Source organism: Coenobita brevimanus, chromosome 70 (genome assembly GCF_032717465.1).
Source record: "Coenobita brevimanus isolate Jiangsu-jjx chromosome 70, ASM3271746v2, whole genome shotgun sequence".
In the NCBI taxonomy this organism is placed as follows: Eukaryota; Metazoa; Arthropoda; class Malacostraca; order Decapoda; family Coenobitidae; genus Coenobita; species Coenobita brevimanus.
The window spans coordinates 51,885,910-51,909,409 of record NC_137023.1 but is presented as its reverse complement, the minus strand read 5'-3'; the positions used below and the strand labels follow the sequence as shown (position 1 = coordinate 51,909,409).

Below are 23,500 nucleotides of genomic sequence, written 5' to 3'. Positions count from 1 at the left end.
TCACTTTATTATTCACATCGGTAAAACAGTCTCATCCATACTGTATGTCAGTATTCACTTGTGTGCCATAAACACTGACATGATATAAATATTCCGCTTCAGACATTTATGCAAATTTCGTTTATACAAATATTATAGTGCAGGTAGGTAAGAGGCTCAACGGCTCCACTTTGAAAGCATATGTGACGGTAAAGTGAACTGGGATCTGGTTTTATACATATTCTTCTCTGTTACATGTATATCCACACATTGCATCTATTACATACAGTCTTATATTACCTCTCGTAGTGTGTGGGCCGAAAGCAAGGCTAACGTAATCCAAAACACTGATTGGAGTAAACGAGCAATGTTCCTGGTGGTTCGAATAGCATCCAGCCACCTCTATGGGATCCGATTCATTATCAATTGTACATGACCTTCACTCTACAGACGCTTTAACTGAGTTTAGGTGAGATTTTGCCAGTTGCAGGGATTACATGTAGAAGTAGCCATCATTAACCCCTTCACTTACCATGGCGCTTTCTTTAGATGAATCAAATCGTCTGATAGTCATAAGAGTAATAAATAAATTCCGTTACTAGGCCTGAAGACCTTAACAGAACCAAGTAAAAACCACTGTATTGAAGAAAATCAGTATTGGCTAGTTTGGGGCCGAAGGTCCCTTATTCCTTGATCCTTAGTATAAAAGAAATTGCAAGGCAACTGATTTCATGTAATCCAGGATACCATTTACTCGCTGGGTAGTAACGATATAACCAGATGGACACATGGCGTTCCAGCGAGTTAGGAGCTTCAGCCGAATGGAGTCTGTAAGGGTTTCCATCTAAGGGCTGACCGGGGTATATTGTTTACATAATGCCACTTGCGAGGCTGGACAGAGTTATTGAGTAGCCAAGCCCCGGATCCCTACGCTCCTGACGGGAAAAAAAAAAATAAAAAATAAATATATATATATAGATAGATAGATACATACATAGATAGACAGATATAGATAGATAGATAGATAGATATAGATATAGATATAGATATAAAGGAAGTAATGTATCGGCGGAAAAGACAGAAGTCCATTGGGCTTTCGATTGCCAATTCAGTTATTTTATATCTGAATTTGAGATAAAATATCAACTTCTGTTTAGCAACGGTTGCTTAGTGATTTTTAACAGGTTTTTACAATGGTGTGAAAAATCTAGCATACTGTCCATAGTCTGTCATGCATAGCGACTTCAGCACCTCGTGAGAACAAGCTTAGAAGCCACTGTGCATTGGGCTTAGCGATGCTGATGCTCTTCGTTGATACCCAGGCTCATATTAATATCACCTTAGGAGGCTTTTTAAGACCTCTTCCTTAACACTTAATTTTACATTAGGCCCTCCTATTATCTTTTGTCGATTTTTATGTCCTTGCTATTAAACGATATAACACATCTAGCATTCAAGAGACTACTTATTATCATGCCTTATGCAGAATCGAACTGATGAGCAACAAGTAGCTCAGTCGGTAGTGAGGTGGCCTGCCGTCCTACCGGACCCACGTTCAAATCCCCGCTGGGGCAGGGAACAGTTTAAGGATTTGAATATAATAAAAGCAGACTTTACTGATCCACCAGAAGACCCGCCGACATGTCGTAAAAATACCCCCGCTAATACCTGTACACCACTCCTGTATGAGACAGCCCTAGCATATATTCAAAATGGACGGTGGGTGTTAGCGCCTAAGTGATGACATGTAGAGGTGTATGGTATGTAGGAGAACTACTGGGCCTCGGGAGCTGGCTGTGAAGACTATCCCCGGAGTCGGAAACATTAAAAAAAAAAAAAAAAAAGTGCCATGCCTAAATAATCGACGAGAAAACGGCCCCAGCTCTGCGGTCGGAATGACAATCTGGTTTACGATCAATTCACTCTATAGTCGCGTTTACTGACTTGATAAAGATCCCTAAACTCTTGTAGTTCAGTTGATGGCCAGTTGTGGTGATATTGGAGGGCAAGTTTAATTAGTAACCAAGGAGACTCATTCGCACCATATAACTAAGATAATCAGAATTCACGTAACCATGCCTTTAGTATTCAAGTTATACGAGTGGCCCAAAATTGTCAAAGAAAACAGACAATAGTAAATTAGATTTCTTTCTGCAGGGAGAACAAGAAACAAGAGAACATTCAGAATCCTCCTTTCCATGTCCTCCCGGCGATACATATGTTTGAGGATAATAACTGCTTTATTAAAACTTGCTTTTGCCGGAAAAAATTAAGAGTGCTGTGACTTTTCGTGTCTTTTATTCTTTCTAGATCTCTAAAAAAAGAGTTACGAGAGGGAGTTGACCGTAAATATGTCCGAGGACCACACCACTTTGTAATAGTTTTCCCATTTTTAATTTCCGGCTTTTCTTTCTTTTTTCTATGTCTGGGACTGGGATATGATGACGGTGACGATGACGGTGACGCTGACGATGACGACGACTAGGTTGACGACGAGGACGACAACGACGACGTCGATGATGATGATGATAATGGCAATAATATAACTATGACGTATAAAATACCTTCTATGATGCGTTGATGGGTCGTATACTCAGGGGATCATGCGATTTCGTATTACCTCTTCAGTGATTTGTTAGCCATAATACTCTTGCATGTTTTTAAGCAGGCTATGTTTATATGAAAATATATTCAAATGACGCACAGTGGTACGCTGGGGAGCTCAACGCAATGCAAGTCGCTCAAAATTAATTGCTACAAAGTGCCCGGGAATCACAGTTAGCCTTAACATGACTCTGCAGCGAAGTCTGACAAAAGAATACTGCTTATAGTGCTGACGCCTATATGACATACGTTGACTTCTGGATCACCAAGAACACAGCTCACTGGTAGCATTAATATGATTCTGCGTCAGTCTCCTACGTCGAGAATACTGACCATTGCAAGTATTAGTATGACAATGTCAAAGCCTCCAATGCCAACGGAAATACAGCTCACTGGTAACACTAACGTGACCCTAGTACGCCTATCTTTGCATGCATTCGGAAAATGTATCTATAGTACCGTGCGGATCATACACGAAACAGTATGACACCCTGGACGAAAAATACATGTTAGCCGTGCATAATTTACGGTGAAGATTGCCTGAAAATTTACAAGAGGCATTCCTATCGACTCCGCTAGATGTATATTATTTTTCTTTTAATCATGTTTACATCGGCGGTAATCAGCACTGGCCTCTGGTCGGATAGTGGCTTCGGAGCCCCTAGAGAGACATTATCACAAACAATTTGGATTTTACTAGCTATTTACCTTATTCGGCATTCCCTTGTTATGCACATGAGATCCTAGACAGAAGCTTCTCTTTATGTCCTGTTAACTTCCCTTCTGACACCGTACGTAGCAGAAGTAGTACTGAGGTGTCGCACGGACAATAATTTTATACTAGAAAGAAAGAAGGTATTAGACAATGTAATATGTTCCTTTTAACTCTGCCACTTTGACGCCAATTTTTATTATATGATCAATGCCCTTACACGACATTACTTAGCTTACGAAGGACGTCTGGTACTCAAGAACTTAAAGAAGTTTCTCGAGTTCTTTGTTTTGAAAAGTTTTCTCCTAAGCTGATTTGGAGACAACAAGAATAATACATCCTAAAGTTCTAGAGGCTCACACACACACACACACACACACACACACACACACACACACACACACACACACACACACACACACACACACACACACACACACACACACACACACACACACACACACACACACACACACACACACACACACAAAACAGGATCAAAATCAAAGACTTTTTCATGTCAAAATAAGAGGACGAATTTCGTATAAAACTGCACGTCACATTAAAGACAAAGGGGAATCCACAGTGAGGAGGACTATTCCAGAGATGACCAGTTGTGTACAGCTGTGACCCCCGATACAACACGGTGCGCAGACTTTCCACAGTCGGTTTGTATTCACCTGTCGTAATTGGTGCAATCCCACAACTTGAATTGTGTTACGTTGTTGCATAAAACTCAGTGACTTCGTTACAAAGTGGGAATATTCAGTGACTTAGTTATAAAGTGGGAATGAGTCTCCTTGGTTATGGGTCTCCTCAACAATAATGTCTGACTACACTTTGAGGTCAACAGAGTTGAAAAGTTTTAAGGATATTTGTCAGATAAGACTGAACGCACCGGAGTGATGAGATCTTAGAAAGATTTTTTTTTTTTTATACAACGTGCTTTATAGCTGCGTGACCAAAACAGAGCGATAATATGTCCGCCACAGTATACAAGAGAAAAAGAAGTACAAACATGAATTAGTACCCAGAAAGCGCAACATTGTGTGCCCACAAACTGGTTTATGGGTCGAATAATTACGTCCTGTGACGTGGAAGGTGTGTGTAAGATATTCACAAAAGAAACATGTGCAGCATGTGAGGTGGTGTGTGGGGTGATGAGAAGACGAAAGGGGGCTCAAGGAACAGCATGGTGGAATGAAGAGGTGAGACAGGCTGTGGCACAAAAGAAGAAAGCATAATGGATGAGAAATAGGGGCGTGGAAGAAGTTGAGAGACGGAAGAGAGAGTTATACGTATAAAGGAAGAGAGGAGTGAAAAGATTAGTAGGAGAGAGTCAGAAGAGAATGGATGGGGAATTTGGAAGGAATTTGAGTGTAAAGTGGAGAGAATGTAAGAAAATATTCTAGAAAGAGGTAAAAAGAGTCAGACAGGGTGGCAATGAAGTTAATAGGAAAGATAAAAATGGTACATTCTAGTGGAGAAGGGAGAAAAAGTGAGCAGGTGGAGAGAACACTTTAATGAATTGTTGAACATAGAGAATGAAAGTAATGCAAGTATAAGTGGCTGGGGAATGGCTGGGAGAAGAAGGAAGGTGAGAAGACAGGAAGGAATCGGTAAGATGGAAGTTGTGGAAACACTGAAGAAAGTCAAAATGGGGAAAGCCCCAGGAATTGATGGAGTGTGTGGTGAAATGCTGAAGCATGGGGGAGAGATAGTAGTAGAATGGATGTGGAAGATGTGCAGATTGGCCTGGGAGGAAGGTAAAGTCCAGGATGATTGGAAGTCAGGTATAATTATTCCCTTGTACAAAGGGAAAGGGGAAAATGAAGTGTGTGGTAATCATAGGGGCATTTGTCTTCTTAGCATAATAGGAAAAGTATCCGGTAGGATACATACTGACAGAGTTAGGGATATAACAGAGGAATTAGTTGGAGAAGAACAGGGAGGCTTTAGGAAGGGAAGAGGTTGTGTAGATCAGATATTCATTCTTAGATCTTTAGTGGAAAAGTGTCTAGAGAAGGGAAAGAAGTTGTATGCGGCCTTCATAGATTTGGAGAAAGCATATGACAGGGTCGATAGACAAGGATTGTGGAAAGTATTTAGAATATATGGAGTAGATGGGAAGTTGTTGAATGCTCTGAAGAGTATATATGAGGATGCTAAGGTTGCAGTGCGTGTCGACAGTGAACTGAGTGAGTTTCTCTATTTGAAGGCTGGGTTGAAACAGGGATATGTCATGTCTCCATGGTTGTTCAATCTGTATATGGATGGGGTTATAAAGGAGATACAAGGTAGGACAGTGGATGTTGAAGTAGCCGTGATGAGAGAGGGCAGTGTTTGGAAATTCCCTATACTGTTGTTTGCAGATGATACTGTGTTGTTAAGTGAAGACGAAGGGGAGTTGCAAGGCTTGGTGGATGAGTTTGGGAGAGTGTGTAAGAAACGGAATTTAAAGGTGAAAGTAGGGAAGAGCAAAGTTATGGTCTTTGAGAGAGGTGAAGTCAGTGAATGTACAGTGAGGTTGGATGATGAGGAAATGGAAAATGTGAGAACGTTTAAGAACTTGGGTAATGTGATGAGTAAGGAAGGAAGTTTGGAGGGTAATGTGCTTGAAAGGGTACAACAAGGAAGAAAGGTTCCTGGTTCCTTGAAGGCAGTGATAAGAAACAGGGAAGTGAGCGTGGAAGTGAAAAAGTTATTACATGATAGTATTGTGATACCAACTCTGACGTATGGGAGTGAAGCTTGGACGTTGTTGGATGGACACAAGTCAAGAGTGAGAGCAGTGGAAATGAGTTATTTGAGAGGAGCCTGTGGAGTCACATGGAGAGACAGACTGACAAATGAGGATGTGAAGGAGCGTTGTGATGTGGATGTGGATGTGATGGGAAGCATTAGGAGAAACACACTGAGGTGGTTTGGTCATGTGGAGAGGATGGAGAGAGAGAGACTGACGAGGAGAGTGTATGTGAATGAGATGGAGGGGGGGAGAGGGAGGGGAAGGCCAAGGATGAGATGGAGGGATGGAGTGGAGAGGTATATGAGAGAAGGCGATGTGAATTGGGAGCAGGGCAATGAAATGGCGGGGGACAGGGTGAAGTGGAGGCGATTTGTTTGTGGCCACCCCGTATAAGGGATTAAGGCGTCTGGCAATATATACTGTAGATAGAAAAATAGACCTTAACCTTCATGGGATAACTCTCAAATTTGAAACAGTCTTGCCTAACTCATCGCCCTACGATCAGATCAGATCATAATGGGTTATCTTTGACCTTTGATTCTTCCTTGTGACCTTGACTTTTGACTGACTGTTCTCGAAATCGAATCTCTTATTCTTTGATTTAATCTGAACCCTCCCACAATGTTTATTCTACATCGGATAAAAACTGTTTAAGCTGCCCTTGCCATACGGCCTTGACCTTTGACCTGCTGTTTTCAAATACAATGAACCAGTCTTTTTGGTGATCCTCAACTCATCCACGAAGTTGGATCCAAATCAGATCTAAGATGTTTTATTTTGTTTACAGACAGGCATACGGATCGAACTTTGACCTTGCTCTGTGACCTTGATCTCCATTGATTGATCTCAGAATTGAATCTTTTTATTAATACTTTATCCATAGCCCATTTACAAAGTTTAGTGTAAATGAGATAAAAAGTGCTTAAGCTGAGTTTCACTGTGACGTTGACCTTTCCCCTATTATTCTAAAAAAAACAATAGGCTTATTCCATGGCTGACCCTCAAATATTTAACCTGAAGTGCCATCTGAAGCAAACTTCATCAAAGCGGGCACTTCCCTCAGGTATGAAATATTTAGTCTTCAGCCCAAGGACGTAGTTCCCTCCGCCAACGAAGTTGGAGGGAGGTCCGTATTCACCTATGTTTGTTTGTCTGTCGAACGTCCAACGATGTGTCCAAAAGTTTTCAATGAATGCCAATGAAATTTTGTGGAGGGGTGGGCCATGGGCAAAGGTAGAAATGATTAAATTTGGGGGCGGTGTAACAGCAGCATTTATGGGGAGAAGAGTTACCGAAGAGAAAAACATCTGAAGCATTTAATATCTTCCAGTTATTTACAGCAGTGTAATACCTTTATTTTCCATACATTGCTGACAGCTTTGACGTCCAAACAATTTGTAGGCTGCTGTACTAGTTCGGCTAATTCAAAGTCATCTGCATCATTACTGACTTAAAGCTCACTGTCTGCCATGCGGAATCAATAGCCGAAGCATTATTAGATAACTGTTTTTGTCACAGATAAAATGTGTTTCCCTGCAGATGGACGAGATGATATTCTAACAAACGCGCGGCAATCAGTAATTTCTTTGGACTCTAATGGCAGTCATATCTTTGGAGAGAAATGTTTGGGCGCTTGCAAAACTTTGGGGGGCAAAAGTCTGACGAGGGTGATATTTTGCCTGCGAGCGCCAGAGTGGGGCGGGACACTCGACACGAGGTAGCGCCAAGTTACCAGGCGGCGCGGTGGAAGGGCGTAACCAATACCCATTAGCGAGTCGAGTGATTCTCGTCTGACTTCTTAAACTTTTCCCACCATCATCTGAGCCCTTAAGTTATGGCGCGCAGGAAGTTTCAATTTACCGCCGATAATGGCAGCGCTAGGGTGACACTTATGTGTTTATGATGGCCTCTGTCTGTTGCCGCCAACTCCACCACACTTCTCGAATTCAGACTCTGTAGTTCGTATTTTAAAATTACGGATAACAACATGGGTTTTAGCAGACAATAAAGACACAAGGTAGACTAAACATTACACATACTGGTGGCTCCATTTATGAAACATGTTTCGTGTGGGCATGTAAATTTATCATCTAATTTAGAACTAGGTTTACATGAACGAGCAAATACTAAGTCCCCAACGTTAATGCTGATAGGTGATGCAGACTGATGTTGGCGTTGTATCATATCCTCTTTAGATAAGGCCAAATTAGCCTTTACATACTGATGTATTTTCTGCAAGTCTGCCATTTTCACTTTCACATAATCACTGAAATTTTAGAGAGGACGAGGTTTCGATAACAGCACTGAATAGGGCTTTTTTTTTTTTTTTTTTTAATCAAATTCATATAAGACAATGAATGGAGTTTCGTCAGTGGGTACACTGATGGAACTATTGACTGAGGCCGCAGCTTGGAGTATCCACTCATCCCAACAGGTGCTTTGAGAACCTAAGTACCTCCAACACTCCAGCACATTCATATTTTGCCTCTCGACAAGGCCATTTGAAGCTGAAAGGTTGGGTATGACATTACAGTTACTGATGTTATACTGATGACAAATCTCAACAAGAACACTATTGTTAAACCCTTAGTCAATATCGGTAGTAACACTGGATGGTGTAGTAAAAGAACAAATCACGTGATCGATGAAGGTACGTGCAACACTCTTAGCACTCTTGTCTTGTAGGGCTACGAGAACACAGTAACGTGAGAAATAATCAACTGCCACGGACAAATACTCTGCACCGGATTCCGTAAGAGGTAATTTAAGGAGATCAGTAGAAACGGTCTCTACTGGACGTGATGGAACTGGATATTGTGAAAGTGGAGCACGTAATCCGGTTGACCCTTTATGACGATTACAAGGAATTCAGGAATCACAGTGGACGTTGATGTCCTTACGCGTAGTAGGCCAACGAAATATAAAACGTGCTTGTCTCAAACACCTGTCCTTTCCTGGATGGGATGCATGAGGTATGTAATGGATGATGTAGAGTACTGCAGGTATTAAATCAGTGGAACAGTTAGTTGATGTACCTTTCTATTAGGTCTGTCCTTCTCGGTAAGGGATGTCTTCCTATACAAAATATCAGTGTTTAACAGGAGATCATCTACTGGCACTAGCAGAATGGGTAAGGTTGAAACGTCTCCCGATTCTTGGGAATAAATTACCTTAGACCACAGACGGTCTGTGCAGTGACAGTTATAAACATCTGAGGGTAGAGTGGTGTAAGGAACATCATTTGGTCGACATGGTGAGACTGCCGCGGTTACGTGACGTAAAAGAGCATCTGCAGCTATATTTGATTTACCAGGCACGTACTCAAAGGTTCGGTTAAAGTCTTGGACAATAAATGATCATTATGTGCTAGACGACCTGTAAGATTTCTTCTCTTGAATAAATCACAGAGTAGGAGATCACCTGTTCGGATATGTACTGGATATCTGTAGATTATATCTCTGAAATGTTTGAGAGACCAAACAGCTCAAAGCCTCCCAATCAGTAAGAATATAGTTATGTTCTGCGGTATTTAGGGCACGACCAATATATGCTATTACACATTTCCCCTTTGCTTCATCAACATGCACTCCAGATGCATCTGTACAAAGACGATAATATTTCTTATAATCAGTGAATGCCAGGACTCGGGCATTAGCAGGAGCTGTCTTTAGTGTTTCAAAGGCATGCGACAGGTCCTTTGTCCAAAAAAAAAGGTTCATTTTTCTTAAATTATATTGTCAAAGGAGCGGCGATTCGTGCATATCCTCGAATAAATGGCCAAAAGTAGCCACTCAGACCAAAGAAACTCCTTACATCCATCAGTACTGGTAGGTTCACGGAAAATAGAAACTTTCACATCTGTGGTATGAATTCCCTCAGCGTCAACCACATGTTCAAGGAATTTAATTCTCTTACGTAAAAAGTCACATACTGTATACTGAGCTCAACTTTCAGGCCTGCCATTTGGAGGCGATCAAAAACTTGTAGCTTGACAAAATGATCAGGGACTGACTTACTCACTACAATGATGTCATCTAGAAAACCAAAAAGGGAATGACCAACCATAACACTGAATACAGAATGGATAAGCCTCATGAATACTGATGGAACATTTCTAAGACCAAAGGGGAGCCTCCTAAATTAAATGTGTCCAAAAGGGGTACTGAATGTAGTTATAGGGCGAGATGACTCTTCCATTTCTACTTGCCAGTAGCCACTGAGTGAGTCAAGTGAGATAAAAACAACATTATTTTCGCTAATTGATTCCAATAAATCTGTTTAGACTGATAATGGGAATCGATCGGGTACAGTGACAGAGTTTGCTTTACGGTAGTCAACTACGGGTCTACATTCGCCTCCTTTCTTGGACACTAAGAAGAGCAGACTACCGGTATTCGACGGACTGATGGAGTCTTCAGTGAGGTCCTGTTTTAATATATCCAGTACTATCTCATTTCTTTCTTTTCGTAAGCTATGGGGTAATCAATATACCTGGACATAAATTGGCTGAGTACCGGGAATTAATTCAGTATAATGTTTAATCATGCCTGTTTTCTCCGTAGGTTCACCAGGTACAGCCACAACATCTCTATAGCTCTGCAAACGATTTATTAATTGCTCTCTATAGCGGGGAAAATCGCCCGGATGTACGTGCAAGGTGAGGTCAGCTGAAGGAGTCGAAGCAGAATCCGTACAGTTTTGAACGGTTGATAAACGACGTAACTTACCACCATCCTAAGTAGTTACAGAGAATGATATATCCTTGCACACCTTTACGGCCGATGGGTACATCAAGAAATCCCCAATCTTCGTATCACTGTTGAGTTTCAGTTGGGCATTTGCTACACTCAGTAACTAAAGATGTCACAGCATATCCTCCAACATGTTATAGGATGCAGATTTGAATGATGCACTTTTAGGTTTATGTTCCATGTCGATATGATGAATTTGAAAGGAGTTACGAAAAGAAAACTTTTTTTTTTTTACATTTTTTGGGCCTACAGCCTTGGCCCTGGCCCAAATTGGCCCAAAATTTAATCAGGTGATTAGAAAGTCATAGCCACTCATCTCTGTATTTTTTTTTTTTTTTTTTATCGCACTAGTAGTTTTCGGGTAAAGTTATTAACAGACAGAAAGACAATCAAACAGACAAATCGAGTGAAAACAATACCCGTCCTTAAGCCCCTCTGGGGCGGGGATGGGTAATAATATTAATCACAATCTTTAGAGAAAGTGACAATCTCTAGAATAAGTGGCATAGCAACAGTTAAGAATCACAAATTATTATATAATTTAGTCAGTAATCCTTAGTACACTAACGATCCTCACACTGGGATGGCTGAGAGTGTAGGGAGGGTTGAAGCTCCTCCCACAGGATAGAATGGATGAGTTGATTGGAGAAAACTGGATGACTAAGGTCGTGACATGGAAAGATGTGGGAAACGACACACCTGCTGGTCATAACGTAGCACTAGCTATGACGTAAAGGTCTGGGTGTGCCCAAGTGACCTTGGGCGGGAGGCTAAAGTCCAAGATACGTTATGAATACGGCTGGCTCCAACCGTTGGGTGTGACGGTGTGTTGGGTGTGACGGTGTGTGGGAGTTGGGTGGGATGACGTGAGGTTCCCAGGTTCAGAAAAGAGCAAAGGGCTTCTAGGAAGGCACGGGACACACACAAACCAGCTCCACACTGTAGAGGGCAGGAGACAACAGGAACTGTAACAGTAGGTGGCAGATGGTTCCAGATCCACAACAGCAGGATAACTGAAGGGCACACACAGGGAACCCAGGACATGGCAGGACATATAAGACACCTGCAGGGTAGAGCTGGCTAGCTGAGGCCAGAGCTCAGAGAAGACCAGGGCAGCGTGTTCAGGACAGGATGTAGTTCACTGACAAGAAGATGGACGTACTGATTTAATGCTGAGGAGGCGCTGAATATCTGCTTCTATCCCACCACTGCTACCACTTATGTTACTGGTTTGGAATCAGAGTTGGTTACAAATGTCCACTAGGTTTTGAAGACTTTATTGTGGACTAGAGTATGAGAGATGCACCCATCCTGAAGTCTGAAGCTGAACTGAACACTGAGAGCCGGTGCGCTTGTCTCTCTCATAGGTCTAAAAACATGGATCAGCAGACCTCTGGTGATGGCGCCACACAGCTCAGCATGCATTCTAGCATGTATGTCTCTCATGGCTATACATGGTTATACAGGTCTCTACAATATATATTATTATCCATACACTGACATTTGTATAATGTTTAGTTTAAAATGTCTAGTTTATAAGAAATCATCAAATCATCTGTAACACGATAAGAACAATAATTTTTCCGTCCTTCACAATTTAAAGCTACACAAAATGCATATTTACACTAAATCGATGAATCTCACCGAAATACTTTCCTGAACTGCAGAGTACTGAATATTTCATACAAGAATCTACTGTACAGTATGTCCAGTGAAACGCAGCATACCGTTATTCTGACCTAAACAGAATCTGCTCACGAATCCATTATGCAGTAATACTTAGTGACAGAAAATTATCCCTCTGACCATGGAGAGTACACATCAGTTGGATAAAAGACAATGTTCTTCCTGCGCCAGACTATAATCGAGGTAATGTAGCTCGTATTGCTGTATTATATCTGTCCGTGTGGGATGACAAAATCGTCAGCCATCTGCTTGATTATAAAACTGTGTTCCTATTTCACGACAAAAAGGTTAAATAATACATTGAAACAAAAGCTATTTGGGGCCGAGTAACAATCTCCTGGTAAAATATGTTGTTGGCTAAGGTACAAGCTACCTACAACCAAATTTGAAGATGAGATATTTTGGCAACAGACACATACACACACAAACACAGACACACAGCGACAAAAACTGTACCTCCTCGCCATGCTAAAAGCGGGGAGGGATTCGCAAAACTCTACGGAATTCTGTCACCGTGTTTCACAAAAAAAGCTAATCCACATTAAACAAAAAGCACCCAGAGAGGGCATACCTCCCCCAAGGCCACTGCCAAAAAGGATCAAGATCAGTGGAGATACTGAGTGAAATACATAGGATCTGGATCCGTCCCCCAATTTATTAAATTGTTCCTTGAAGCATGGCCCACTTTTCCACTAAATTTTATTGAAATTTATTGAGAACATTTGGAGATATTGTGCGAGATACTCCGCGTCTGGAGCCGGAGCCGCCTCAGTATTTAATAAATTGTTTCTCGGCCTATGGCCCAGCCTTCCACAATATTTCATTGAAATGCATTGAGAACTTTTGGAGATATCGTGAGGGCATACAAACAGACAAACAGGTGAATGCATAACCTTCTCCAGCGTCTTTGGGGGAGGTAAACCTATATGGCGGTTGGCAGTTGGTCGTCTTTGATCAAATCCTCACCGAAAGTAACAGGCTTCTGTACATATACACATAGTTGATATTTCCTGAAGGTTCGGTGGAGATTCGTCTACAGCTTTCCGAGATATTTTGGGAACACACACACACACACACACACACACACACACACACACACAAACCGACAAAAACAATATCGTTTCGTTTGACTAAACGCAGGCAATAACGAAAAATCATAGGCTTACGTAGATAGAAAATACACACTTTAAAGCTGTCTTTCTACTGCAGAAGATGGCAGTTGGTATACTCACTGGGATGGTGTGTTTCTCACTGTCTTTGGTGCCAACAGGTGTGACTGTCCAGACCAATCCTGGATCCACAACTTTACCACACAGTCTGCATGTTAAGTCCAGGTTTGTTGGGAGAACTCTGTTTTGACTGTGCCTCCGTTGTCTATGCTCTTCGCTGGCCAGGTTGTGAGCATCTTCGAGATGAATGGTTCCTTCACTGCAGAGAGCTAGCCATTGTTTTCTGTCCAAGGCACTGGTTTCAAGATCTTATGATATAACGCTGAATTTCTTCAGAGTTGTCCATATAAGATCTCTATATCTCTTCTTCTATCCCCCTGGGTTGCAATGTGCTGCAGGGAGTTGGCCATTCGGAGCCTGGCGAGGAAGGCCGTGTTCAGGCATGCAGAACATGTGTCCAGCACATCTCGTCTGCATTTTATCCAGCATGGTTTATATGCTGGTTGAGAGACGTCATCCTTCCGAGAACTAGGATGCGCTGTAAACATCGAATGTGAAACGACTCGGGCTGTTTGATGTGACGCTGGTAAGTATTCCAGGATTCAGCACCGTATAAGAGGGTGGGGAGGCATACAACTGTATATGCTGATACCTTCGTCTCTATTCTCAAGTTGGTGTTTTCTAAGACTCTGGATCTGAGATGTCCAAAAGAGGCTAAGGTGTGGCTGATTAGTGCAACGACTTCTGCATCAATGTTATGTTTATCTGTGAGCACACTTCCAAGGTAGGTAAAATTCTCCATCTGTTTTACATTTTCGCCATTTGTCTGAAATGCAAGAGGCTATGCTGGGTTGTTTCTCTGAGATATTATTTTTGTTTCGTTGGCATTTATTCGAAGCCCCATTGCATGGCATCTGTTGGAAACGATCATGAGACCGTTGTAGGGAGCCTGGGATATGTGCAAGGACAGCACAGTCATCTGCATTTGCATGCTGTAGCTCTTGGAGATGAGCCATTCAGCACAAAGACTGAAATGAAACACACACACACACACACACACACACACACACACACACACACACACACACACACACAAAACGAGGGTCCAATCCATACGTCTAGACTCATTCATAAGTCGCCCACGGTAATCTCAGGCAGTGGTATACACAATGGACCCAAATCCTGCCACGCGACATTATTACATAAGCAGCGTATCGTGGCACTCACCCCTTGATCTGATGCAAGCCAGTCGTGGATGGAGTTACCTGCTATGGAGCCGCTCATATGTGGCTGCGTGAACGAAACCCATGAGTCACTAGAAATAATTGTAAGATCAATAGGATATACCATAAACTAGAACACTGAACACTGAGCACTGGATCTAATGCAAGCAAGATCTTAATTGGGATTTTTAGACGGAGAAGCTAAAATGCCGTTATCTCCATAAATCACCAAACGGAGCTAAAAATAATGTTAAGCCCTTTTAAATACAATGTCAGCCAGTTACGAAAGGAGTTACTTGACTTGGAGGCGCTCATATGATGTCTCCTCCACAAAACACTGAACAAGTGAACACCGAACAGCAAATGTTACTAAAATCACTAGATTACACGGTCAGCCTAAAGACTGAGCATCTCATCACTGAGCACTGCATTTGATGAAAGGCAATACTGAATGGGATTGCCGGATATGGAGGGGATATGACGCTACGTACAACGTAGCACATATGTCTCTTGAAATGATACGAAAATCATTAGACCACACAATAAACTAGGGCACTGAGTACCTGAGCTCTAAACAATGGAACTAATGCAAGTCAGTCATGAATGGAGTTGCCAGATATGGAGGCGCTTGATTGCTGGAGCGTGCTCAAGACCCCCTACACAGGAAGAAACAATACCAGGATCACTAGGATATGATGAACCAAAGCACTGGGCAGTGAAGTTAACATAAGGAAGTCATGAATGAAGTTGCTTGATATGTAGACGTTAATATGTCGCTATGTGCACAAAACCCCACAAATCGCTAAAAATCTTAGATCTCTGGAATACTGCTGTCATAAGGATAAGATTGATAGTGGCTGTTACAACTTAATGTAAAATATAGATAACTTGGGTATCAAAAGCACTACTTTCGCAACCTAGATCATAAAACTTGTTATTGCCGTCCTCCTCCTTTTCCTCCATCAATTTGGAAGTGATATGCACCCAAACTAAAACTGAGGGCCAAACTGCGTGTGTCTGAACTCCCCCCCCCTCTGTGTGTGTGTGTGTGTGTGTGTGTGTGTGTGTGTGTGTGTGTGTGTGTGTGTGTGTGTGTGTGTGTGTGTGTGTGTGTGTGTGTGTGTGTGTGTGTGTGTGTGCGTGTGCGTGTGCGCGCGTAGCGTTTTGATTCATTTTATATTTCTTGTGCAAGTTTAAAAACCTGTGAAGCTCTTTCAAGGGCCTGCCTTAAACATAAGGCGGTACCATTCTAGATTGTTGGTCAAGCTATAGGAAACTGAGGCACTGAAGCTCAGAAGTATGGGTTGAATTTCTCTTACTGGGCTATAACGTCCAGAAGGATGTGACGTACAATGCGTTGTGGCAAACTGCTTAGACAAAGGCACCGTATGTATGAAAAAAAAAAAAATAGTAATCCATACCAACGGTGGTTTTCAATATACTTCTTATGTACATTATGCCACAAGAACTAAAAATTGTGATGAGGCAATAATAACAGTAAGTACGGTGTATTCGGATGGACTGGCCATGTGAAAAATCCAAGTTATTTCTGCTTATGCCTAATACAACTGAGGTGTCGATAGGGAAAAGGCTGATGTGAGGATAAGAATGATGTATGGACGATGATGAAGTGAGCGAGGCGGGAAAGTGTGGGGGGAGGGGAAAGCAACAGAGACAGACTTGTATGGCGAAATGCTGATGGCGTGGCCATTCGTACTGAGGGGGAAGGGGAAATGTGTGTATAGTCAGTGACAAAAGTTTGCCCACTAAGCCACTGCGTTTATATACTGCACATCCGTCACTTTCCTTCATGACGCTATGACAGTCATCTGCAGGGAGAGAAACTCCAAGCTTCCCTCACCTTAAGACTATTAGCCATCCGAGGAGGGAGAGAAGTATTGTCGAGGAGGTGAAATAATAGTAGGAATTTTATCTCAGACTGTATCGCTGAAGGTCATGATGGTATGGCAGGGATTGGTTGTTACACGATTTTTTTATTACGGTATTCTTTTTATTTTTAGTGCTGCTGTTACTGGCAGTGTGCAGTACGTGAGCTTTGTGGTGGCTCCAAACATTAAATGAACTATGAAATTGCAATTGCACTTGTATTTGCAAAATGCACACAAACACTTTTATTTTATAAAAACAGGATATAGAAATATTCAAAAACAGAAACTCTGTGATTTTTCGGAACTGTGTCGGAAATTAAAAAGTAGTCAGTTTACATTTTAGAAATAGCGTGCTAGGTATTCTCGATCTGGTAGTGATGAATAAACTGCTGGTGTGAACAGAAGCGGTGCCTTACGGCATCATCATCATCATCATCGTAATCATCATAAACAGAGGAACCCCCACTTCTCGCCACTAAATATGGGCTCAGAAACAGGAGCATGAATACACAAAATAATAACAATGACCATAGTGCTCAGTGGATGCGTCATACTTCCACTCATACTTTACTTCTCTTCTCTTCGAAATTCCAGTCTCAATCCTGCAGGTCAGCGTACAAAGCAGCTACTAATCAGTAAAGTAATACGAGGTTTAAGGATAACTGTTCTATCGCGCCACGAAGATACTTTTCTGACTAGAGTCGTAGTGGTGACGAGAATGATTAGGAGAGGTTATTATGACAACATTGCTCTGATAGTATCGACTAGTGCAAAAGTACTAGGTGGATGCGGGAACACCAACAGGGCCCCAATACGAGATTTCGCTAAAGTCTACGGGTGAGAAACGCCTCGTTTAAAAAGGGCGAATGACTGACGGACAGAGTCGCGTTTTATGCCACATTTAAAAATGTCATCGTGAGAAAAAATAAGCAATGTTCGTCCCCGTGGTAGTTAAGCTCTTAAAATAATAAAATACTAGTATTTTTGTCGGTCCCTCCCAGGTGCCGGCTGCATTTTTTTTTTTTTTTTTTTTTTTGGTATACTTGGTCATTCAATCATAATGGCCAAATCGGATTGAGTCTCGACAAGAGACTCGGCAACGTCGCACCTTCGTCACCCCACTCCCCGAAAGCAAAATTAATATATTCTGGTAGGTTAACGTTAGGTTATGCTTAAGCTGGTTAGGTACAGTATATGTTTGTTTAATCCATTTACACCCAGTGTCCCCAGTAGAGGACGAAACTGGGCATTTTCTAAGGTTAACAGTGAAGGGAACCCCCGGGTAGGTAGCTATGAGCCTCGCTACTTTCAGCCGATAGTCGGAGGGCAGTATGCCAGTATTCTTCCAGCACAATCCCCCACCAAGGAACCCTGGAAGCTAATGGGTTAATTACTGGCAAATCTATCAGTGTCTTTAACCCATCTGCACCCAGTGTCCTCAGTAGAGGACAGAACTGGGCATTTGCAAAAGTTATTAAAGAAGGAAACTCCAGGGTAGGTAGCAATAAGCCTCGCGACTATGATCCGATAGGCGGCTGGCACTACACTGGTACTCTTCCAGCACAACCCCTCACCCAGGATCCCTAGGAGTTAATGGGTTAATGTCAAAATACTGCATTTCTGATTATTTTTTTATGGTTTAATTAGCCGAATTACTTCATTTGTTCCTGGGAGAAAGTGTGACGATGCCGAATCATTTCTCTCTGACCTCACCCCGATTCTGCCAATAACATCGGATGACTAAGTGTACCCGAAAAAATATAAATCACGTGGGCCGGCCTATAAACACATTCCAAGTCATTTATATTGAACAGGAGTGCGTCACTTGTTTTACCTTGAGTCCGCCAGCCCAATGCCTCACCATCAATGCAGTCTACTGTATACTGTCATACTGTAATACCATATCTATTATGTAAACATACCGGTAATGTTTTGAGCAATGGTTCTCAACCTGAGGGACGTTAGCAGTTTTCAAGGGGGGCTGAGGACTTTGAAAAAAAAAGTGAGAGGGTTAATCAAGTGTGTGTGTGTGTGTGTGTGTGTGTGTGTGTGTGTGTGTGTGTGTGTGTGTGTAACGATGAGCTATTGATTTATATTCGGTATTCATATTATCTATTTCAGTCTTCAAAGAAATTTTTTTTGTTCCCGTGTTTTAAGTTGCTGTCTTTCCTTCATGTCTGTCGTCTGGTTTCCTTCTTGCTTTTTTTTTTCTCTAATCTTGTTGTTTCGAGAGAAAATTAAAAATATCAGAAAATCTTATATTGCAAAACAGACCAAACCCTAGTTAAAATATACACGCCCCCCAACTTCCTCCCTATCCCTTAAAAAAGAGGAATGGTGAACTGCAAGAGAAGGGCTAATGTAGTGTCAAAGCACCTGAGAGTCCACTTAAACCTACGGCAAAAATAATGATAATTCTGAAATAAGTTTTCAGTGAGATGCTTGCAAGAAGTGTGGGGAGAAAAGGTACATATCGACAGAAAAGACGAAAAACTTTGCCAATGCAGGGTGTAAGCACGGTTCCAAAGGACAACAGGGTGGTTGCCATCAGTCCCAAATGCCCTGTTTGTATTGCGGGCAGTGAGAGCAGAAAGTACATCAAATGAAATTTCAATGCCAATCATGAGGAACTAAGGAAGGAAAATAGATGGAGGAAAGTGTGTGTGTGTGTGTGTGTGTGTGTGTGTGTGTGTGTGTGTGTGTGTGTGTGTGTGTGTGTGTGTGTGTGAGCGCTCGCGCGCGTACGTTCGATTCACATAAACTCTACACCACATTTCATTTTCTGTACCATGTGTTTGTTCATTGATGGCACTCATTTTTATCCCCTGTACTTTGCAGTGATAGAGGACAAACCCCAATTTTCCTGAAAATTCCTGTGGTTTTCCGGATGGTAGGGTATAACACAAAGAACCTAAGTCAGCTGTCCATATTGCGTGCTAATGTTTGTGTACTTCAGCTCAGCATAAGGGGGCATTATGTAAGAATGTATGGGCTTAACCCCGTGAGTCAGATGAAATATTCTGAATACTTCCTCTTGCCCTAAGACGATATTATTTATCTCAGGGGAAACTTTTGTAGTGAAAGGATCAGCGAATGCAACAGCTACCCTCACACCCTCCTTCCCAGTGCAAAAAATCACTTCTAATCTTATTCAAATCGTCTTGAGGAAGCAAAACTGAAAAAAAACACCAACACATCAGACTGAAGAGGTACACCACTTCTGTCCTTAATGGCCTCTACTAAGCTTTTAAAAATAAAAAAATCTATGGACAATGGGAATAATGTACAAATTAACGTCCTTGAGGAGAAAGAAAATTAAATGACCATTGTTTTAACGCCTTCTCTGAGACAGACTGTTCCTTAATCGCATAAAATCGTCTGTGAAATAGCAAGAAAAAAAGAAGGTCCTCCAACATAATATTATAAACCCTCTTAAAACGAATACATTTATCAGTTATATTTAAAAAATTGCAATGCAGTTCTTTTCACTTTATCCTCGGAAATCTGTAGACGTCTTTCCTATTTTTATTTTCGTCACTGAATAGACAATTGATCTCCGATTTAGAAATGCCCTCTGGCAGTGAAAGGATTGAGGCCTCCACAATCCCTATCTTCAGAATGGTCTATTTTTCATTGTATTCTTCAGAATATACTTCTTTCACCTTATCTTGGTCCAGATTGTCGTCCTTTTGTAGCTGATTTCACGCAGCTCATAGCAATTCCTCATGATTAACATCGATTTCTACTGTTATTTTATTATTACGACTCAGCATTCAAGACTGAGTGATGATATTTTTAGGTCAAATTAAAAGGAAAACAGCACACCAGACAAGTTTCTTTAGGTCAATAAAGTTATCCAGGAGAAAAAGGATTGCCGCAGTCCTTGGTAGTGCCTTGACTACGACAATCTGTTCTTTTATTTATTTATTTATTTGGGGTTATTTCCTGTACCTCAGTGAGATTTTCTTCAGCTTAAAAAGGATATATGGAGGGCATAGCAATAGGTTCCCCCTTTCCATATGATGATTTCTTTCCTACTTTAAATGGTCTAAATTCAGACATGTTATTTAGCCTGGTACAAAACCTACGCTCAGGCTTTCACTTATGTCATGGCTGGGTCGTGTCTCACCTTATCATTTAGGTGGAAAAGAGGGTCGCGGCAATAGTAATGCTGAGAGTGAAGGACAAAATAACAGTGAAGATGAAAGAAAGTCATGGTGATGGTGAAATGCTTGAAAGATAATGGTGAAGACGACAACGGCGATAATTCTACGACATCGACAACGACGACGACGACGATGATGATGATGATGGTACAGACCCTCGTAGTGAAAGGGTTTAAATTTACCATACTGTAGCCTAAGGAAGCGTGGAAGTTGCGTGTGATGTGGAATGTAATGCTTGCGTGCTTAGGTTAATATGAGTAGGGGGGTAAGTGGTGCGTGGGGCGGTTTCGTGTGCAAGTTGTGTGTGTGTGTGTGTGTGTGTGTGTGTGTGTGTGTGTGTGTGTGTGTGTGTGTGTGTGTTAGAGAGAGAGAGAGAGAGAGAGCGAGAGAGAGTGAGAGCCCCTGCGTGTGCAGAAGGGCTTCCGTGTACTAATGTCAGTACGCCAGGTTTGTGTGTGTGTGTGTGTGTGTGTGTGTGTGTGTGTGTGTGTGTGTGTGTGTGTGTGTGTGTGTGTGTGTGTGAAACTGACTGACATGCATATAGATAGAAACAAAGAAAAACAGAAACATGCAAAAACTCAGAGAAGACATGGATACAAAGATAGACACGGTCTCAGAAACTAACACTAACACAAAAGAAACAAACACCAAAAGAAACAAAGAAACAGGAACAGTTAATCACACACACACACACACACACACACACACACACACACACACGCACGCACGCACGCACGCACGGGTGCTGACTGACTGTCTGTATGACAGAGTGACTGAAGGAACTAACAGCTGACTAACTGCACTGACCGACTCATAAAATGAGTAAACAAGTGGGTAAATAACAATGACTGCCTGTGTAAGTATGCGCGTGTGAATATGTGCATCTCTCTCTCTCTCTCTCTCTCTCTCTCTCTCTCTCTCTCTCTCTCTCTCTCTCTGCGTGCCTGTAGCCTCGTTAGAAGGTAATGTTTATGTAGTAAGAAGCTGGCTGGGGCTGTGTACTGTTCACCCTCATCCTCCCCCTGTCTCTCTCTCTCTCTCTCTCTCTCTCTCTCTCTCTCTCTCTCTCTCTCTCTCAGCACCTCTTCTGAAACGACTGATTTTACGCCTAACATTTTAATATCTTCCTTAATGTTATTGATGGGAAGCAGAAACGGGTCGATGTTGAAAAAATATAACGTGTGAGCGCACAGTTGGGTGAAATATGCTAAATATGTCGCTAAGACCTGCTTCAAAACCTAATACGACAGGGAGAATGTGAAAAGCTGCTTATATCTACCTGTCTTTTTATATAGATGGGTAGATCTACAGATATATTAACATATACCGGTGCACAGACAGTAAAATATTTGAGTGTGTGTGTGTGTGTGTGTGTGTGTGTGTGTGTGTGTGTGTGTGTGTGTGTGTGTGTTTAAATGATAAAAAACTTTCCACCACCAGTCAAATTCATGTCACTGCTGATATGCCAGTTAGGAATGCTAATACTCGTAAATAATGTATACTCCAGAAAAACAGCCCTTGCCCTTACAGTGAAGGTGGGAAGTTCGACAGCTTGAGTTATGAGTGAATGAATTATGCTCCGGTTCACTGGGTACTCAGTTGATACATTTAAGTTTTTCCCATCTTTGTGTGTTACTTTTCTTGTTTCTTTTGCTATTCACTCTGCGACAGGGAAATGGGATCAGAACGGTGATGATGATGACGATGATGGTGATCACATTTGGTTCAGTCTGTAGAATATAACACACGCATTATAAATCGCTAAAATGTATAATAAGCAAAATGGCAGTACGTATGCTGAGCCGGATGCAAATGTCTTTCATACCGACATGCTTTACCATACAAGGGCCAAGTTAAATCACCAAAAGACAATAATAATCTGTACAGCTGAAGAGGACTCGTCTGACGGAGCAACGGGGACAGCAATTCCTTTACAAATTAGTTCAAGATTACGAGGTTCGCGATCGTACTGAGTGGTAGGTGGTGTCCACCATTATCCACTAACTTCATGTAGAGCTGCCTCCATCTTCCTTCACCTTTATCATTCTTTTTCTGTGTCTGCCCTCCATTCTTCCTATTTCTACCATCTCTCCTGTCACTTATTATTACTCTTCTCTCCTTGTCAGGTGGTTTTACATTAACCCGTACCGTGGTGGGCAAAAAAAAAAAAAAAAAAATCATCTTTCTATGCCGGCCGATTTTGGATTTTTTTTTCTGGTTAAATGGGCTTAATACATCAGTATAAGATCCTTTGCACTATTAAAAGTAATCACTAAAGCTAGAAAGTTGGATGAATCGAGTCAGGTTGGTGCCACTCTAACTCTGAAATCTTCGAGGTTACTGAGAGAGCAGAGAGGCTGTGAGCTGATGAACCGATTTTGGATTTTTTTTTTTTTTGGGGGGGGTTAAATGGATTTTAGTGCATCAATATAAGATCCCTGGCACTAAAATAAGCAATCACCAGAGCCAGAGAGTAGGTGGAATCGAGTTAGATTGATGTCACACGTCCTCTGAAATCTTCAAAGTTACAGACATAGCAGAGCAGCTGTGAGCCTATGAAGACTCACTCGCTTCC

The 23,500-nt window shown here is 41.8% G+C and overlaps 1 protein-coding gene across 1 annotated transcript in view; it reads right to left on the bottom strand.

Annotated features, from left to right (window-relative positions):
* Window positions 1-23,500, bottom strand: part of LOC145406445 (lachesin-like) — a 478,282-nt gene that overhangs the window by 357,965 nt on the left and 96,817 nt on the right. The gene's annotated exons all lie outside the window — the stretch shown is intronic.